Genomic DNA, 16257 nt, shown 5'->3' on the forward strand with positions numbered 1-16257 from the left:
CAGCTCAATGCATGGCCAAGAAGGAGCTCTCAACCTGAGATGGATGCACATACATGTGACCCCCTGCTTCCCCTCTCCACGCTGCACAGACAGACGTGACTCCCAGAGCACTCTCTCTGATTCTTCTCATCAGAATTAAGTTCACTTAACATTTTAAAAGAAAAAAAAAATCTGACAATATTCACACAGTTGAGTCTAAAGGACTCAAAGAACTGGGGTTCATTTACATTTGCTCTCCATTTAAGTCAGTGAGGGCACTCTCAAAGCTGCTTCCTCTAGCAGACTCAACTATTATCATAATGCTTCCCTTTTCTCCCTGATCCCCATTTCACAATCACATTTTATTCTTAAATATTTAGTTTTCTTTTATTCAATCTTTTAGGTTACTATATTGATACAGAAGTGGGGTGGGGGGAGATGGTCTTTTTCTCATCCCAGTTAATATTCATCTGTCTGCCTAAAATTTTTTTTCCTGTTTTTTTCTTTTCTTTTCTTTCTTTTTTCTTTTTGTCATTTACTACCATTTTGGCTTGCGGGTATAGAGTTTGTTTTTTTTTTTTTTTAACCTCTAAGCACACCAAATGTCTTTAGACTTGTATGTTAGACAGGAGACTGATAGCATAATGATGATGGAATGTTAAATGCTATCTATGTAAATCAGCTCCATCAATGGGTACAAGATTCAGCTACTTTAGGCCTCTTTTTTTTTAACATACATTTTCATTTTTTTAAAGGAGAATAATATTGGATTGTTATTAACCTACTTTAGAAGAATCTTTGCATTACTAGACACATTACTATTTTGCATAAAGCCACATTAGATTTTGGTATGATGTACAACATTATTTCTCCTAAATGCTGCTTTTAACGTCCAAGTAGTTTCTTTTGTATTTTTGGCAGAAGATTGGTTTCTGATAGCCAGATACCAAAGAAATAAAGATCTTTACATGCTCTCTTCAGGCAGAGGAAAGGAAATTATATTTTCTCCACTTATTTGAAGTGTGGATAGATTCTAAGAGTGATTATGCTTTGTGGTGATTGGTGAAACCTCCAGTTCATCTTGGAGTTCTAGAACAAAGCTGTGAGAGCGAGGCTTGTAAATAGGTTTGGATTTAATAAAGGGCATCAGAGTGGTTACCACTCTTGGTTGCAAGTGTTAGGATCAATTCAAACCTGGTTGTAAACTCATGTACACAAGGGTGCCAGGGGCCTTAAGGGTAGCCTGGAAGGAGGACTCCAAGCAAAGCCACTGGGTTTCTGTCTTCTCTCCTTTGTCTCTTATTTCTCCTTCACCTCTTCCCATCTCTCTTCCAATCTGCCGTTCCCTATATCTTTCTCTCTCATCCCAATTTTTACTTCCCTCTCTCCTTCATTTCTCTCCCTCCTCCACCCCTCTTCCCAACTTTCTCTTTCCCCCACCACTCTATTATCTCATCTCTCTCTCCTCCCATCTCTCTCCATTTTCTCTCTCTTCATCTTTCTCTCACCCCATTTCTACCCACGTTTGCACCATGTTCTGTCTCCAATTTTTGTCTTTCTTCTTTCTCTCCCCCCATCTTTCTCTGTTCTTCTGTCTCTCTTCCCTCATCATCCTCCCCAACCTCTCTCCCATCTTTCTTTATCTCTTGTCAACTCATTTCCCTCTGTGCCAGCTCTCTCTCTCCTCCATATCCATCCCATTTATGGCCTCTTCATACAGACTGTGTCATGGCTTCCTCCACATAGTGGGGGATGTGGCATAGGCAGCTCCAGCTTTACATAGTCCCAGCTTGGTGACGCCAGAGGAAAAAGAATGCTTTAGACTCTAGTTTTATGTAAATATCAGAGAAGGTTTTCATTGACCTGGTTTGGGTTACATGCCCACTTCTTGGGATTAATTCACTTATGCCAACAAAATGAAAAAGCTGCCTCACCTACTTGGATTGAATGCTTATCCCTGTGGCCAGCGGTGATGGGATGGGGGCAAGGTATTAAGCTTGGCACCTTCATTACAATTGGTTAGAGTAAGAAAGAAGTCTTCCCTTAAGAGAACAGGAGGGTTATTAACAGAAGAGACAGGAAATAGACTGTGGGTGAGCAGAAAGAGCAGATGTCTACCACAGCCACCAAGATGGGCATGGAAAGCAAAGAACAGTCCTCCCATTCACTGTCTTATTCTGACCAGACAGTATACATCGGAAGCGGGTAGGAGGAGTATATTCCTTACTAGTGGATGTAGCTGGTCTTTTCTCTTTTGATCTTAGGGATCCTTCTGCTGCAGCTGCTGCTGCTAAGTTGCTTCAGTCGTGTCCGACTCGGTGCAACCCCATAGACGGCAGCCCACCAGGCTCCCCCATCCCTGGGATTCTCCAGGCAAGAGTACTGGAGTGGGTTGCCATTTCCTTCCCCAATGCATGAAAGTGAAAAGTGAAAGTGAAGTTGCTCAGTCGTGTCCGACTCTTAGCGACCCCATGGACTGCAGCCTACCAGGCTCCTCCGTCCAAGGGATTTTCCAGGCAAGAGTGCTAGAGTGGGGTGCCATTGCCTTCTCCTAGGGATCCTTCTAGTTGGTTGAAAAAGACCTATTTTTAAATCCCTTCAGTGACCTGTCCTCCTTGCCACTAATATCTTGCACATCCCAGCTTGTTGTGAAGGGATGGCCCAGGTGAGCCAAAACAGCTATGCATCTGCCACTCAGGCTCTTTACCTAGGCTGCTTCTCATTCTAACTATACCAACTCCACCCAGTTCCTTAGGGCTTCTTAATTCCCTTCAGCAGACGTCGGCGAAATACTCTTGACTCATGATTCAGCTTGAACTGGGTAGGTACATTTTTTTTTTTTTTTAAAGCAAAAAAGAGGGATACCAATCACAAGAAAAAAGAAATAATAGAGTTTGGGGACATTCAGTATTGCAATGGGAAACTGGGGAACTGGGCTGTGGAGGGGCATATTCTCCCTCAGTGCATTTTGAATTGATTTTCAGAGATAGAGATGGGCTCTACAATAAGGGCTGAGTATTACCAAACAAGGACTCGCTGCCCTACGAACAGAGAAGCCGGTACTACGGCAGTGCTTTCAAGAAAAGAGCTTTACTGTGAGGTTGACAGGCAAAGAAGGCATGAGGCAACGCTCTCCAATTTGTCTCCCTGACCCAGGGTTAAGGTGAAATTTAAAGGGCTAGAGGAATTTCAAATGTGGAAGCTGATTGGCTAGTCTTAGAATTAGTCCATATAGGCTACTAGTCCTTCTGGAAGCCAAGTTTTCCTAATTGAAAATTTTCTTGCTTGGTAAAGAGCTCCAGTGGCAATACTTTTACTCTTTTGAGTTTTATAGACTGAAGATTCTTGATTCCAGGGTCATCTTGGGGATGTGGGTTCCTGTTTTTCCCATGTCTAGTGCTGTGTCTCTGTAAAGTAACTTAAGAGCTGATTAATCAACAACCTGTGCAGCAAAACCCTTTTCAGCTGGTGCTGTTTCACTTAATTGACAACCTATTTAAGGAGGCAAAACCGGTTCAAACTGGTGCACTTTCAAGAAAGAACAGAAAAGGGATGCAGAGCTGCTGCTGACTCTCCACTTTGCTTTTTTTGTCCTACGTTGGAGGTGAATGTCCTTTACTAGGTACAGATAAGCCAGGATTTGGGAACTGGGGGTGGGGGGTGGGAAAATGATAAACACAACTTTAATTGGGTTGGAAAGCATTTGTGTGGATTAATTTGCTTCAAAATGCCTTAAGAGAGCCAACCCTGAAGATGAGTTGAAACTATTTTAATTTCTCCCTAATAAATAGAGCCAGGGGTGTAGACAGATACATGTCAACAGAGAAACCAACCTTCATGGGTCCTTCTCAAGAGACTTATGAGAAAGTTGTGGGGCAGAAGGAGAAACGGGGCTCAGAGGTGGTGCTGAGAGCTCCATTTCCTCCTCCAGGCTGTTATAGTAGTTTCTGGCCGAGCCTGTGGCTCTTGCTGCCTATTTTGGATTTGGCCGAGACTCCTCCGGGCGGGCTTTGTGCCGCCTCTGCCTGTTTGTGTAAGAATGTAACACATGGACCCAGCAGTCAGCCAGGTGCCAACCATGTAATCCGACACCATATGCTCCCAAGTCAGGAGAGCATAGAGCAGGTTTTTTTTTTTTTTTAATATACTTCTGCAAGTAGGTTAATTACATTCGTCTATATTTTAAGCTTTAAGGGTCACAGATTCGAAATTATTCCTGACATACTTAGGTGGCCATTTATGACCAAAATTACTAAATGTGAACTGTTGCATCTTGAAGATGGTGCAAAGAGCATATTCTCAGAATGAGACCACAGCTCAAAAAAAAAAAATGCTCTCTTAGTAAGACTGTTCTTCATTGGCAGTACTTATAAAAACTGATTTAAAGTGTTGTTTTGAGGCAAAATCAGTGTTGCTCATCTTTTAGGCATCCTTCTTTGCCCAGATGTTTGTTTGTGATATTTAACCGGTTTTCCAGGGGATATTGGTGGATGGAACCAGCTGTGTCTTTTTCTCAGCTGCTCTTTGTTCTTAAAGTTTAAGTATAAAAGCTAAACTTTGAAAATGAAGTTTATATAATTCAGGTTATTTTACCAATACCAGTTCATCCAACCAGTCCATCCTGGAGGAAATCAGTCCTGAATATTCATTGGAAGGACTGATGCTGAAGCTGAAACTCCAATACTTTGGCCACCTGATGCGAAGTGCTGACTCATTTGAAAAGACCCTGATGCTGGGAAAGATTGAAGGCGGGAGGTGAAGGGGACCACAGAGGATGAGACGGTTGGATGGCATCACTGACTCAATGGAGTTTCAGTAAACTCTGGGAGTTGGCAACGGACAGGGAGGCCTGGTGTGCTGCAGTCCATGGGGTCGCAAAGAGTCGAACACGACTGAGCAACTGGACTGAACTGAACCAATACATGCTAATGACATAGCTAATATTTGTTGAGAGTTCTATCAGTGCCAAAAAGTTGCTGAGATATTTGCATGTAGCGTCTTAATCTTTGAACAACTTATGTAACAGGGACTCTTTTATTCTTGATGTTAACAAGTGGGATATGGCTGTTATCTTGCATTGGCCCCTCCGGGTGTGTACCTTACTCTTTCACTCTGTTCTGAGCCTAGGAGGCTGACAGATACCAATCACATCCACCACCACTCCACCTGCCCTCGGGCTTACTTTTGGATTTGGCCAGTCAAGATCCCTGATGAGACAATTAAAGGGATGACTAAAACAGTTTTAGAAACCCAGTCTCTGAGGACACTACTAAGCATCTCTGCTCCTCGAATTTTTGTCTATGAAATAGAGATGAATTTACCTTTTTCTTGGGTGGTGGTGAGTAGGATTAAATTAGATGACTCACATAAAAAATACCTAGCTAGATTTCTCCATTCTAAAGGTCTGTTTTCTGTTGCATTTTGTAACGTAGTAGTCTATGAAAGTGATACTTCACAATCACAGTTTGTTCTCTAACATGGCAGGGGCAGGAGGCAGAGTGCCATATCCTGCCCAGACACCCTGGACCCACCTGGGAGTGGCCTACATGCAGTGCATTGACTGCCACAGCTACTTGTGTCTGCCTGAGTCAGTGTTCTTTGTCCTCAAGCAATCAGAAATGCCAGTGTTTCCTCTGGCTCCTGGACTGATTTTTTTAATATTCACATTCTTACAAATTTCACAAAAATTTGAATTTTGTCAAATGCTTTCCCAGTGTACATGGTTTGTATGATCTCCTTTGATTTATTAGCACAGTGAATTATATTAATAAATCTCCTTAGATTGAGCACTCCCTGCATGGCTGGAACATTATTCTAATTGGCTAATTGATTGTTTGCTAATATTATATTTATTTTTGCTTCCATGTTTATAAGTGAAATTGGTCTGTGTTTTTTTTGGCTTCCCTTGTAGCTCAGTTGGTGAAGAATCTGCCTGCAGTGCCGGAGACCCGGGTTCAATCCCTGGGTTGGGAAGATCCCCTGGAGTAGGAAATGGCAACCCACTCCAGTATCCTTGCCTGGAAAATCTCATGGACCGAGGAGCCTGGTGGGCTGCAGTCCATGGGGTTGCAAAGGGTCGGGCGTGACTGAGCAACTAACACTTACCAGATTCAGGTATCAGTGTTACACTTACCTTACAAAGGGAATTGGGAAGGTTTCCTTCTTTTTCTACTCTCTGGAACAGGTTGGGTAGCCCTGGGATTGTATCTTCTTTGAAGGTCTGGTTTCTGCATGAAATCCTTTAGGCCTGACGCTTTGTTTGTTGTTTTGTAGTAGGTCTTTGATAACTTACTTTTTGTCTCGTAGGAAACTGGTGTGTTCAAACTTTGGTCTACTGGAATCAGTTTGGTGAGTGGTATTAAAATTATTCATTATTTAGGTTTTCAAATTTATTACACAGAATTATACCAAGTATTTTCTAATGGTGTATTTCAGTTTTCTGTTTACCTTTTCTTATTTTGGATGTTTGTGCTTTCTCATCCTTTTTTTTTTTTTTTTTTAAATTAAGTAAGCTAGTGGTTTGTCTGTTGATTTCTTCAAAGACCAGATTTTATTTGTTTATTGGTTTTACTTTTTCCTCTTTTCTAAAGCATTAGATTTTACTATTTACTTCCTTCCTTCTGTGAGTATATTTTTTATTTTAGAAAGAACAATTTCAAGTTACAATAGCTTTATGATACATAAGACAAATCATTCCTCGTTAATATTTTTCCCCAGATTTTTCTGGGATGTTTTCATTTGTTTGTGAATAGTCTCCCAGAGGTGACTTTTATAATTATTGGTCAAATTTCACTGGAATTACATTGATTATTTTTAGATTTTTGGAGGAGAATGGGTATTTCTATAATACTGAATCTTCTTATCCAGGAACAAGTTATGTCTCTTCATTATTTATTTGTACCTCTCAGTAATTTTATTTTTTATATATATTACACTCAATTTTTGTTAAATTGATTTAAAGTTTTAGCCTTAATTGTTTTTTACTTGTGTGAATGGAATTTTTTCCTTCTATAATCTGTAAGTTGTAAGAATAGTATTGATTTTTGTGTGTTTGTAACTGCCCATTTCATGAATGTTTGTTTCTACTTTTTTGTTCTTCCGTGTTTCCCAAGTGTATAATCATATCATATGCAAATAATAACTGCAAGTTCATTTTCCAATAGTTGTATCACTTATTGTTGATTTTTATATGCACTAATTGGTACTTTCAGAACAGTGTTAAATAACAAATGTAAAAGAAAAACCTCAAGTCATATTGTTGACTTTAGTGAGGATGCTTCTAGTGTTTCAATAGTTAGCGTAATTCTTAATTTTGAGGGAGGATACATGTATCCTTTTTCAAGAAGTAAAATTTTTTTAAAGCAAGAGATATATTTGAATATTATTAAAAACTTTTGACAGTTTTCTTGGTAATCATATTTTTCTCCTTTGACCTATTTATTTGATGAATTTCATTAATGGATTTTCTAAGATTAAAATACTTTTGAATTCCTGGAATGAATCAATTTGCATAATGTACTGCTGGATTCTCATTGTTAAGATTTTTAGGGTTTTTCATGCTACTATTTTCAAAGTTAGGTTGGTTTGCATGTTTTATCTTTTATCAAAAATTTAGTTCTTAATGGTTTCCAAGTAGTCTATCATGTGGCTATACCACAAATTAATGCCATTTTCACTTTCATTCATTGGAGAAGGAAATGGCAACCCACTCCAGTGTTCTTGCCTGGAGGAGAATCCCGGGGACAGGGGAGCCTGGTGGGCTGCCGTCTCTGGGGTCGCACAGAGTCGGACACGACTGAAGCGACTTAGCAGCAGCATTGTTCCCTTATAGAGCCATTGATTTGTCATTTCCATTTTTCAACATTGTAAGTAACAATGAATATGCTTGTCCACCCCTTTTCCTTGTTTCTTAGCTTATTTACCACTTCTTAAGAAAGCCCCTTCCTGACCCTCTGACTACACTAAATCCTCTAATTACATGGAACTGTCTTATCTTCCCAGTGCTTTGTTAGGTCTGTAATTTACATTGACTATGTGTAGTTAATGTCATCTTCTTCTCTACTATTTAGTAAGTGGCATGAAGTCATGGACCATGTCTGATATTACACATCACTGCATCCTTCCAGGAGCTCAGTGCCTGACCTATAGTATGAGTTCAGTAAGTACTTTCTGAATAATGATTATCATCTATGTACATATATTTTCTTCTAAGGAGGGCAGGCCTGTTACATAAAAAGAAATTTTAAATTTTATTTTCTGTGTACATTGAGATAGTAAATTAATTGATTGGAACTGGAGGTGAACTAAATTATTTTCATAAGGGAGGAGAGAGGAATTTGGGATGGTGGAGAAGGAGCAGGTGAACAGAAAGGTTGGAGTCTGAGACACAGACCCTAAAGCTAGTGGTAAAGGGACTAAGGAGCTTCAGAGAAAGGATTTTTAGTTACAGTAGAATCCTATTCAACTCAAGTGCTAAGTCTTGATAGATTCTTAGGAAAATCATTTTTGTGAAGCTAAGACAGTTATTCAACAAAGATGTCAATGTCATCTGAGTTTCACCAAGAAGGTAAATTAAGTTTAAAAAGGGCAACAGTAAAGTCCTGCATGTAGATTAAAAAATACATCTGTTGCCTGAAGTAGTAAAGGTTTGGAGGGGACCTGACTTTGATAGCTTTCTCTTTAAAAATGTGGGCAATTACCTGAGTACAACATGTGACAATTTGTGTGATCAGTATTAAAACAGTGAATGCAGGAATTAATAGGAGGACAACATCCTGTCCAAGGTAGACCATAGTTCTACTTCACCCTATTGGTCAGGTTACATTTAAAGTATTCATTTCAGTTTTTTTTTTAACCTGAATCATTGGCAAACTTGATAGCACCCAGCGTGCTATCTAGTAGGGAAGAGTTTGGAAGGCCATGGCCTAAGAATCATGTTTGAGGGGAAGAGAAACCGTTTAGTCTCAAAAAGAGGAAAAGTTCAGGCCACTTGATAACTGTCCTCAAATCTGTTGAAGGACTGATGTGTTGAAAAGGGTTAGATCCTGTTCTATGGGCTGCAGAAGACAGTATTTGGAACAACAGCATATATTATGGGGCCTAAGATAGACTCAGTACAAAAACTTTAGGATTAAATTAGAATGTGCTGCTGTTGGAAGTGGGAGCTTTCTGGCCTTGAGTATTCTAGCAGAGGCTGTGTGACCATCTATAGAGGAGACTTCTGCTTTGAATGGGTCAGACTACATGACTTCTTCAGTCTTCTCCTATGGAGAATCTATGAAAAAGACTGGCTGCCTCATTGCTTTCACTCTTCATTGTTACTGGTTTAGTATCTGCTTTACTCTTCAGGCTGAAAGCTCTGTGAGGATGAGGACCATGTCTATTTTGTTCACATTGAAGTAGGAGGGGCTGGCATAGAACTTTGTGGTCAGTAATTACTTGGTGAAGTGAAATGAATGGTTGTCACCCACGATAAACAATGCCGATGGAGCAGTTAAGCCATAAGAGTAGAGGAAATTAATTAAGGGGACTGGGTTCAGTTGATTTTTGTCTCTACTTTGGCCCCATCCTTAATATGTCAAGTCTTGAGCCAATAGGAGACCTGGTCTTATTGCCAGCTTTATCTTTTAGAGGTAGACTTCCATTTCTCCACTCATGAGATAATAGGGAAAAACCATATGGCAGAGTGTGTAAGAGCACAGTTCCTGGAGTCAGACTCCCTTGTATTATTTTCACAGGGTTACTGTGAGAATTGAATTTGTGTGTTTGTATGTATGTGTATTGGAGAAGGCAATGGCACCCCACTCCAGTACTCTTGCCTGGAAAATCCCATGGACGGAGGAGCCTGGTGGGCTGCAGTCTATGGGGTTGCTAAGAGTTGGACACGACTGAGCGACTTCACTTTCACTTGTCACTTTCATGCATCGGAGAAGGAAATGGCAACCCACTCCAGTGTTCTTGCCTGGAGAATCCCAGGGACGGCGGAGCCTGGTGGGCTGCCGTCTATGGGGTCACACAGAGTCGGACATGACTGAGGCGACTTAGCAGCAGCATGTATGTGTATGTGAGCTATTATTATAAATTGGTATAAATTCTTTTTTAAAACTTAAGCATTTGGAAAAGACAGGACACATGGTAGGGCTTTGAATAATGTGCATAATGATGAATTCTCTCTATATATACAGAAGCTTATGAAGAAGCCTTCTAAAAGTTGTACATACACTAGAGAGATAGAAGGCTGAATTTGAATCCCAGTTTTGCCATAAGCCATTCTCCTCTCTGGAATATCAGTAACATGGAGCTGAAAATACCAGTATTGACTACCTTGAGAGTGAAGTGAGCTGAACTGTGTGGTAGAATTTTGATAACTGTAGATTAAAATGCGTAACTTGAGTTCTATTACTGCTTATGTCTTTATCACCACCACTGCTCTCCCCACCACACACACTGTAGTGGGGCCCTGGCTCAGCTGCTACTTTGCAGGATTCTTCTCTTCTACCAGCTTTAGCTCCTTTCCTTCTCATCATCCCTTCCTGGGAGGAGGAAGGGAGGGAGTACTTCCTCTTTGCTTTTAGAGCTATCAGGATGCTCAGGTTTAAGGGCTTAGATTAGAAAGAAAAATGGCTGTTTTGATTTCCACCCTGTTCTTCTATGCCATTTCTTTCTTGGTCCCTCTCAAAATTTTCCCAGCTCTCCTGTGGCATAAAGTGAGTCAGAATAGCAAATGAAACATGCAGAAGACATAAATTCCAGGCATAAAATATATATCAAATATACATCTATCAATTGGCTTTATGCTATCTGAGCTGCCCCCAGGGTGTCAGTGGATCAGGTGAATGGATTTCTGCCACTGTGGGTAATTCCATAAGGTAATAGGGCCGGCCTTAATGCAGTGGAGAGGCAATATTCTCCAAGTTATAGATCAAGGTTTAAAAGGGGAATTTGTATATTTTGATTTTGTGAGTCAATGAAGTTGAGTCCCTAAGGCACTCTCGGAACTCAGGCTTTCTGAGGCTGTGGAGAGGAACTGACTAAAAGCCAGGAATGCAGCTTGAAGGAGATGAAGCCACCCTTGGCTCCAAAGGACTGGTCCAGAAAGGTTCAGTCTTAGGATGTCTGAGGAAGCTCAAGAGTAAAGATAATTGTTGTATAAATATTGCTTTATTTTTTTCATTTACTTGATCAAGTTAACTATTATACTAAATAGTGAATTTGTCTAATCAAATGGAGAAAAAATTCAAGCTATTTGATTGACTGACAACACTCAACCAGAAAGGTTCATCAGTTAGCTTTAATTGTGATGTTACACCTCTATGATGATGCACTAAGAGGGAAGACTTGGAGATGGAGAAACACAAGGAACACTTATTAAGATGACATTTTATTTTACAGGTACTGTGCTTAGCATTTCCATGCACTGACTAATGCTTTCTGCACCCCTATGATTTAGGAACTATGGTTATCATTTACATTTTATGGTTGAGGAAATCAAGACATTGAGAAGTTAAGTAACTTGCTCGAGGTCCACCTAGTTGGTGGTGGATCAGGGATCTGAATCCATTCTTAACCACTACAAATACTGCCCCAAAGAGAGAAGCTCTTTCCAATTTGGGGGATGGTTTTCTAGGCTCCCGGAAGTCTGAGAACTTAGATTCAGAAAAATTTGATCAGAAATGAGAATATTAGAAATGTGCCTGGGAGTAAGTTAATATTCCTGAATATATATATATATACACCAGTGTGCTTAAGAATGGTTTCTACAGCTCCACACAACTAGTGGGAGGTAGGGAGAAACCACCTCCAACCTTTCTTGAGATGAAATCTGTTAGCAAATTCCACATTTGGACCTGAACTCCAGCAGAGTTGTTAGAGATCTGATGACTTGGCTGAGATTTAAACGATTTTCCAAACATAGGGGTCTCAAGAAGGATGCAGACTTTGATTACTGAAGTACAGCTGTGCTAAACATTTCCGATTACTGGGGAGTCCCAAGTCTAGTACATGCATATGGTAGTAAGCAGGATACTAAAGATCAATATCTATTAGCCGACCTCTTCGTCCCAACAGAACTCAGTTCCATTCCTGCAGTCACCCTGCCCCATGTGGCCAATTAAACACAGCTGATCCCAATTCCAGATCCCAAGGCTGGGCCTGATTAGGTTTAGCAATCCAATTTTTCTATCCTGGGATTGGTTCAACAGTGGGCATATGATCTGATACTGGCCAATTAGAATTGAGAGGATGTCGGGGGAGGAAGAGAAGTTAGGTATCTGTCAGTTTTCTTCTATTTTAAGGGAAATTCTCAGAGATTATCTTTTTCTTTCCTTTGGAAGTAGCTATGTTTGTGTTGTGATAATTATGCATGTCTCACAGTGTTTTATAACTTTCTCAAAGACCCAACTAAAATCAGCTTAAAGAATACATGTTTATTTTATAACCAATCACATAAGAGTTTCAGAGGTAGGATGGTTACAGGGTTGGTTAATCCCAGGGGTGCAAGATTCCCTGCATCGCTCTCTACTGTGTGTTGGTGGCTTTCTTTGTGCTGACAAGATGATAGTAGCAGCTGCAGGAATCCTCACTCAGGAGAGGCAGGAGTGTCCAGAGGCAGGAAAGGTGGCAAGTTCCTGAAGGTGTGGGAAACGTTCCTAGAAGGGCCAAAGCTGACTTCCTCTTATGTTGCCAAGAATTGTTGCATGTACATTCTTCAAACAGTTGTGGGTAGATGAAAGAAATGACCATAATTGGCTTAGATAATTAACATCTACACTTCAGTTCAGTTCAGTCGCTCAGTCGTGTCCAACTCTTTGCGACCCCATGAATCGCAGCACGCCAGGCCTCCCTGTCCATCACCAACTCCCGGAGTTCACCCAGACTCATGTCCATCGAGTCAGTGATGCCATCCAGCCATCTCATCCTCTGTCGTCCCCTTCTCCTCCTGCCCCCAATCCCTCCCAGCATCAGAGTCTTTTCCAATGAGTCAAGTCTTCGCATGAGGTGGCCAAAGGACTGGAGTTTCAGCTTTAGCATCATTCCTTCCAAAGAAATCCCAGGGCTGATCCCCTTCAGAATGGACTGGTTGGATCTCCTTGCAGTCCAAGGGACTCTCAAGAGTCTTCTCCAACACCACAGTTCAAAAGCATCAATTCTTCGGCACTCAGCCTTCTTCACAGTCCAACTCTCACATCCATACATGACCACAGGAAAAACGATAGCCTTGACTAGACAAACCTTTGTTGGCAAAGTAATGTCTCTGCTTTTCAATGTGCCATCTAGGTTGGTCATAAGGAAGATGAAATATACTATTTGATACTTGAATAAAACTGGGCTTCTCTTGGAGAGAGAAGTGGGAGAGAGTATGACTGCTGGATAGATAACCAATAGGGTTGCCCATACCCTACAATGACTGTAGTTGTCAGACTACCAGTGTGAGTGAAGCCAGCATCGAGGATGCCAAGGTAGACAGATGCAAGTATCTGGGTCCTTAATGACATAATGAGCCACTGAATCAAACCAAAAAAGAAACCTACACAGCTTCCTGTGGACTTCTATTATGTGCCATAAGTTCCCTTCTTATTAAAGCTGTTTGAGTTTTCTATAATTTGCAACTGAGATTACTAAAGACAGATACAAGGTGCTTAATGTACACTTGGTGAATAAATGAATGAACAGATGAAAGGATTTGAGGTTTATGTACTAAGGATGAAAGTCTCTTATTGTATCATATGAGGATGAGCAATTTTTGAAAAGCAGGCAGGGGTAAGTCAGATTTTGGTATACTGAAAATACATAGTAAGTTCTTCTGAAAAGACATATTTATCTTATAGTTCCTTTTTAAAAACATTAGAGCATATCTGTGGTTATTACTGTTAACAGAAAATTACTGAAAGCAACTGGCTCTCTTCTGGATGAGTACAAAGTGGGGAGATGAAGTAGGTATACTATGGAAGTATTTAATAAACCATTTATCAAATATTTCTGGGGTGCTTATGATATCCCAGTCATTGTGGTTGGTCTCAGGGATACAAAAGTGAGCAAGAACAATGTGATCTTACTTTCAAAAATTTGGAGTATTTCTTCTATATTTCAGGGATCTAGACTAAAATATCCCCAATAGATCCTAAACTAGTAGAGAAGTATTACTGTTAATTTGGTTTACTAAAAATTAGGCTAATTGAATATGTAATATTTGGTGGTTGTACAGCAGTCCTGTAAAGTATATACATGTATATAATAAAATAAATATTAATAAATACCTGCCATTGATAACTTACTCTGTGCTATGCGTGGTTGGTTCTAAATGTCATGTACTTCTCATAATGATCATGTGAGGTAGATACTATCAGCAATCTCATTTTCTAGATGAGAAACCTGAAGCAGAGAGCAGTTAAATTTTTTATTAAGGTTACACACCTAGCAAGTTGCTCAGTTTGGTTTTCTACCCTGCGAAACTTTTTCCAGAACTTATTCTCATAACCACTCCTATTTGGGCATTGTATTTTATTCCCAATTGTATAGATTAGAATCTGAGTTTCAGACAGTGAAAATGACTCACCCTGTCTATAGTAGAAGGGAATCTGTGCTGGTCTCAAAGAGGTTTTTTGAGTATTAAATGAAACAATATGTAAAAAGTACATAAACCAGGTGCCTGGTGTATAGGAGGCCTTCAAAAACTGGAGGGCTTTAAACAAATTTAGGGTTTAGTTTTCTGGTCTTATTCTAGGAATTGTCAGAAATCTCTGAATTTCCAAAACCCACAGCATTTCTTTACCATATCCATTTCTTCTAACCCCCCTTGACTTACAGGAGGCCCCTACTTGTTTTTCAAGTATTGCAGGAGGAAATTATAAGAGGTGATGCAGACTCCTGAATGTAAGTCAGAAAAAGTTCTCCTCTAACTGTCTCATTTCCCTCTTCTGAGAATGTCCAAGGTTAGCACAAGAAATCCATGGGCATTGAATTCTCCATCAATTTTCAAAAGGTTACTTATTGTAGAACTTTAGGATTGGAAGGGACCCTGAAGAACTTGTAGTTTTAATCCTGTATTTGAAACAATATCTCCTTCTTTGGAATCCCTCCAAGAGATAGTTTCTGAAATTTGGATCTGGGCCTGGGGTATTCATGAAGATGTTTATCACTCTTCTATCACACAGAGAAAGAAGTAACTTGTTTTTTAAAAATTAATTTTGGTTGAACTATCATCTGTTATAGGAAAGGACAGTAAATCATATAGCTCTATTTATTATCCCCAAGTGAGGCAACAGAAAAGGTTATGAATTTTCTCAAAGTGAACTTACTGTGTAACCAACACTCAGAGGCCTCCTTCATGCCGTTTCCCACATACTAAGCCTTCAAAGGCAATCATTGTCCTAACTTCTGATGCCACAAATCAGTTTTGCCTGGTTTTGAACTTAGTATAAATAGAATCATGCAGCATGTAGTTCCTTGTGTCTGGTTTCATTCTATCAGCATAGAGGTGTGAAATTTATCCATGTTGTTGAATGAGGCTGTAGTTTGTTCATCCTTACTGTTGTGTAGTTTTTCACTGTATGACCAGACCGTGACTTATTTATTCATATTCTGTTGATGAATAATCGACTGTTTCTAGTTTAGGCTATTAATTACAGTGCTTCTGTGAACATTCCTGTACATGTCTTTTGAACATTTGTTCACATTTCTGTTGTACATACCCAGGATTAGAATTGCTGGGTCATAGGAATGCATGTTTTGTCTTTAGTCAATGCTGTCAAACAATTTTCCAGATTGTTCTCCAGTCTAAAAAGATTGAGTTTAACTTTTTAAAGGATAGGACCCAAGGGGAACATAAGAAGCTCCATTATAAGTGATGCTACATCTGTACTCAAAGAATCAGAAGCATCTACTTAAAACTTCATTTGTTCAACATATATTGACTGAGCACCTACTATGTGCTACAGGCTCTTAAGTTTTGGGGATCTAAGAGATTAAAAGAGAATTTAAGCATATAATCCTATTGATAACTATTTACCAACTGTGGTAAAAGCAATGAAGGAAAAGTACAGAATGCCATAAACCCAAAAGACTAATGCTTCCCTTTTTTATTCCTTAAGGGAAGGGGAAAAAAATAAATAAATAAACAACCAACCTCTAACTCTAACAGTGTTAATTGTGAACCAGCTTCCAGGCTGTCAGGTTGCAACCTAATTAATCACTGAGGGTGGTATGGAATTGACGAATTGCTTTGGTGCTCTTTTACTAGTATAAATCTTTGATTTAATGATTGCTGCTCTCTGATTCATA

General features: G+C 39.8%; 1 long non-coding RNA gene across 50 annotated transcripts in view; it reads left to right on the forward strand.

Moving 5' to 3' along the window:
- Positions 1 to 2387: 2387 nt before the first annotated feature.
- Positions 2388 to 16257, forward strand: part of LOC129636993 (uncharacterized) — a 499812-nt gene continuing 485942 nt past the window's right edge. For 32 of the 50 annotated variants that reach the window (XR_008707280.1, XR_008707275.1, XR_008707283.1 and 29 more), the window contains exons 1-4: positions 3448 to 3601; positions 6286 to 6327; positions 8049 to 8137; positions 14785 to 14850. This is a non-coding gene — a long non-coding RNA (uncharacterized LOC129636993). Of the gene's footprint in view, positions 3602 to 6285; positions 6328 to 8048; positions 8138 to 14784; positions 14851 to 16257 lie in introns of all 50 variants that reach the window. The other 18 variants (XR_008707324.1, XR_008707307.1, XR_008707309.1 and 15 more) reach the window with 8 other exon arrangements.

The sequence above is a fragment of the Bubalus kerabau genome, chromosome 1 (genome assembly GCF_029407905.1).
Source record: "Bubalus kerabau isolate K-KA32 ecotype Philippines breed swamp buffalo chromosome 1, PCC_UOA_SB_1v2, whole genome shotgun sequence".
In the NCBI taxonomy this organism is placed as follows: domain Eukaryota; kingdom Metazoa; phylum Chordata; class Mammalia; order Artiodactyla; family Bovidae; genus Bubalus; species Bubalus kerabau.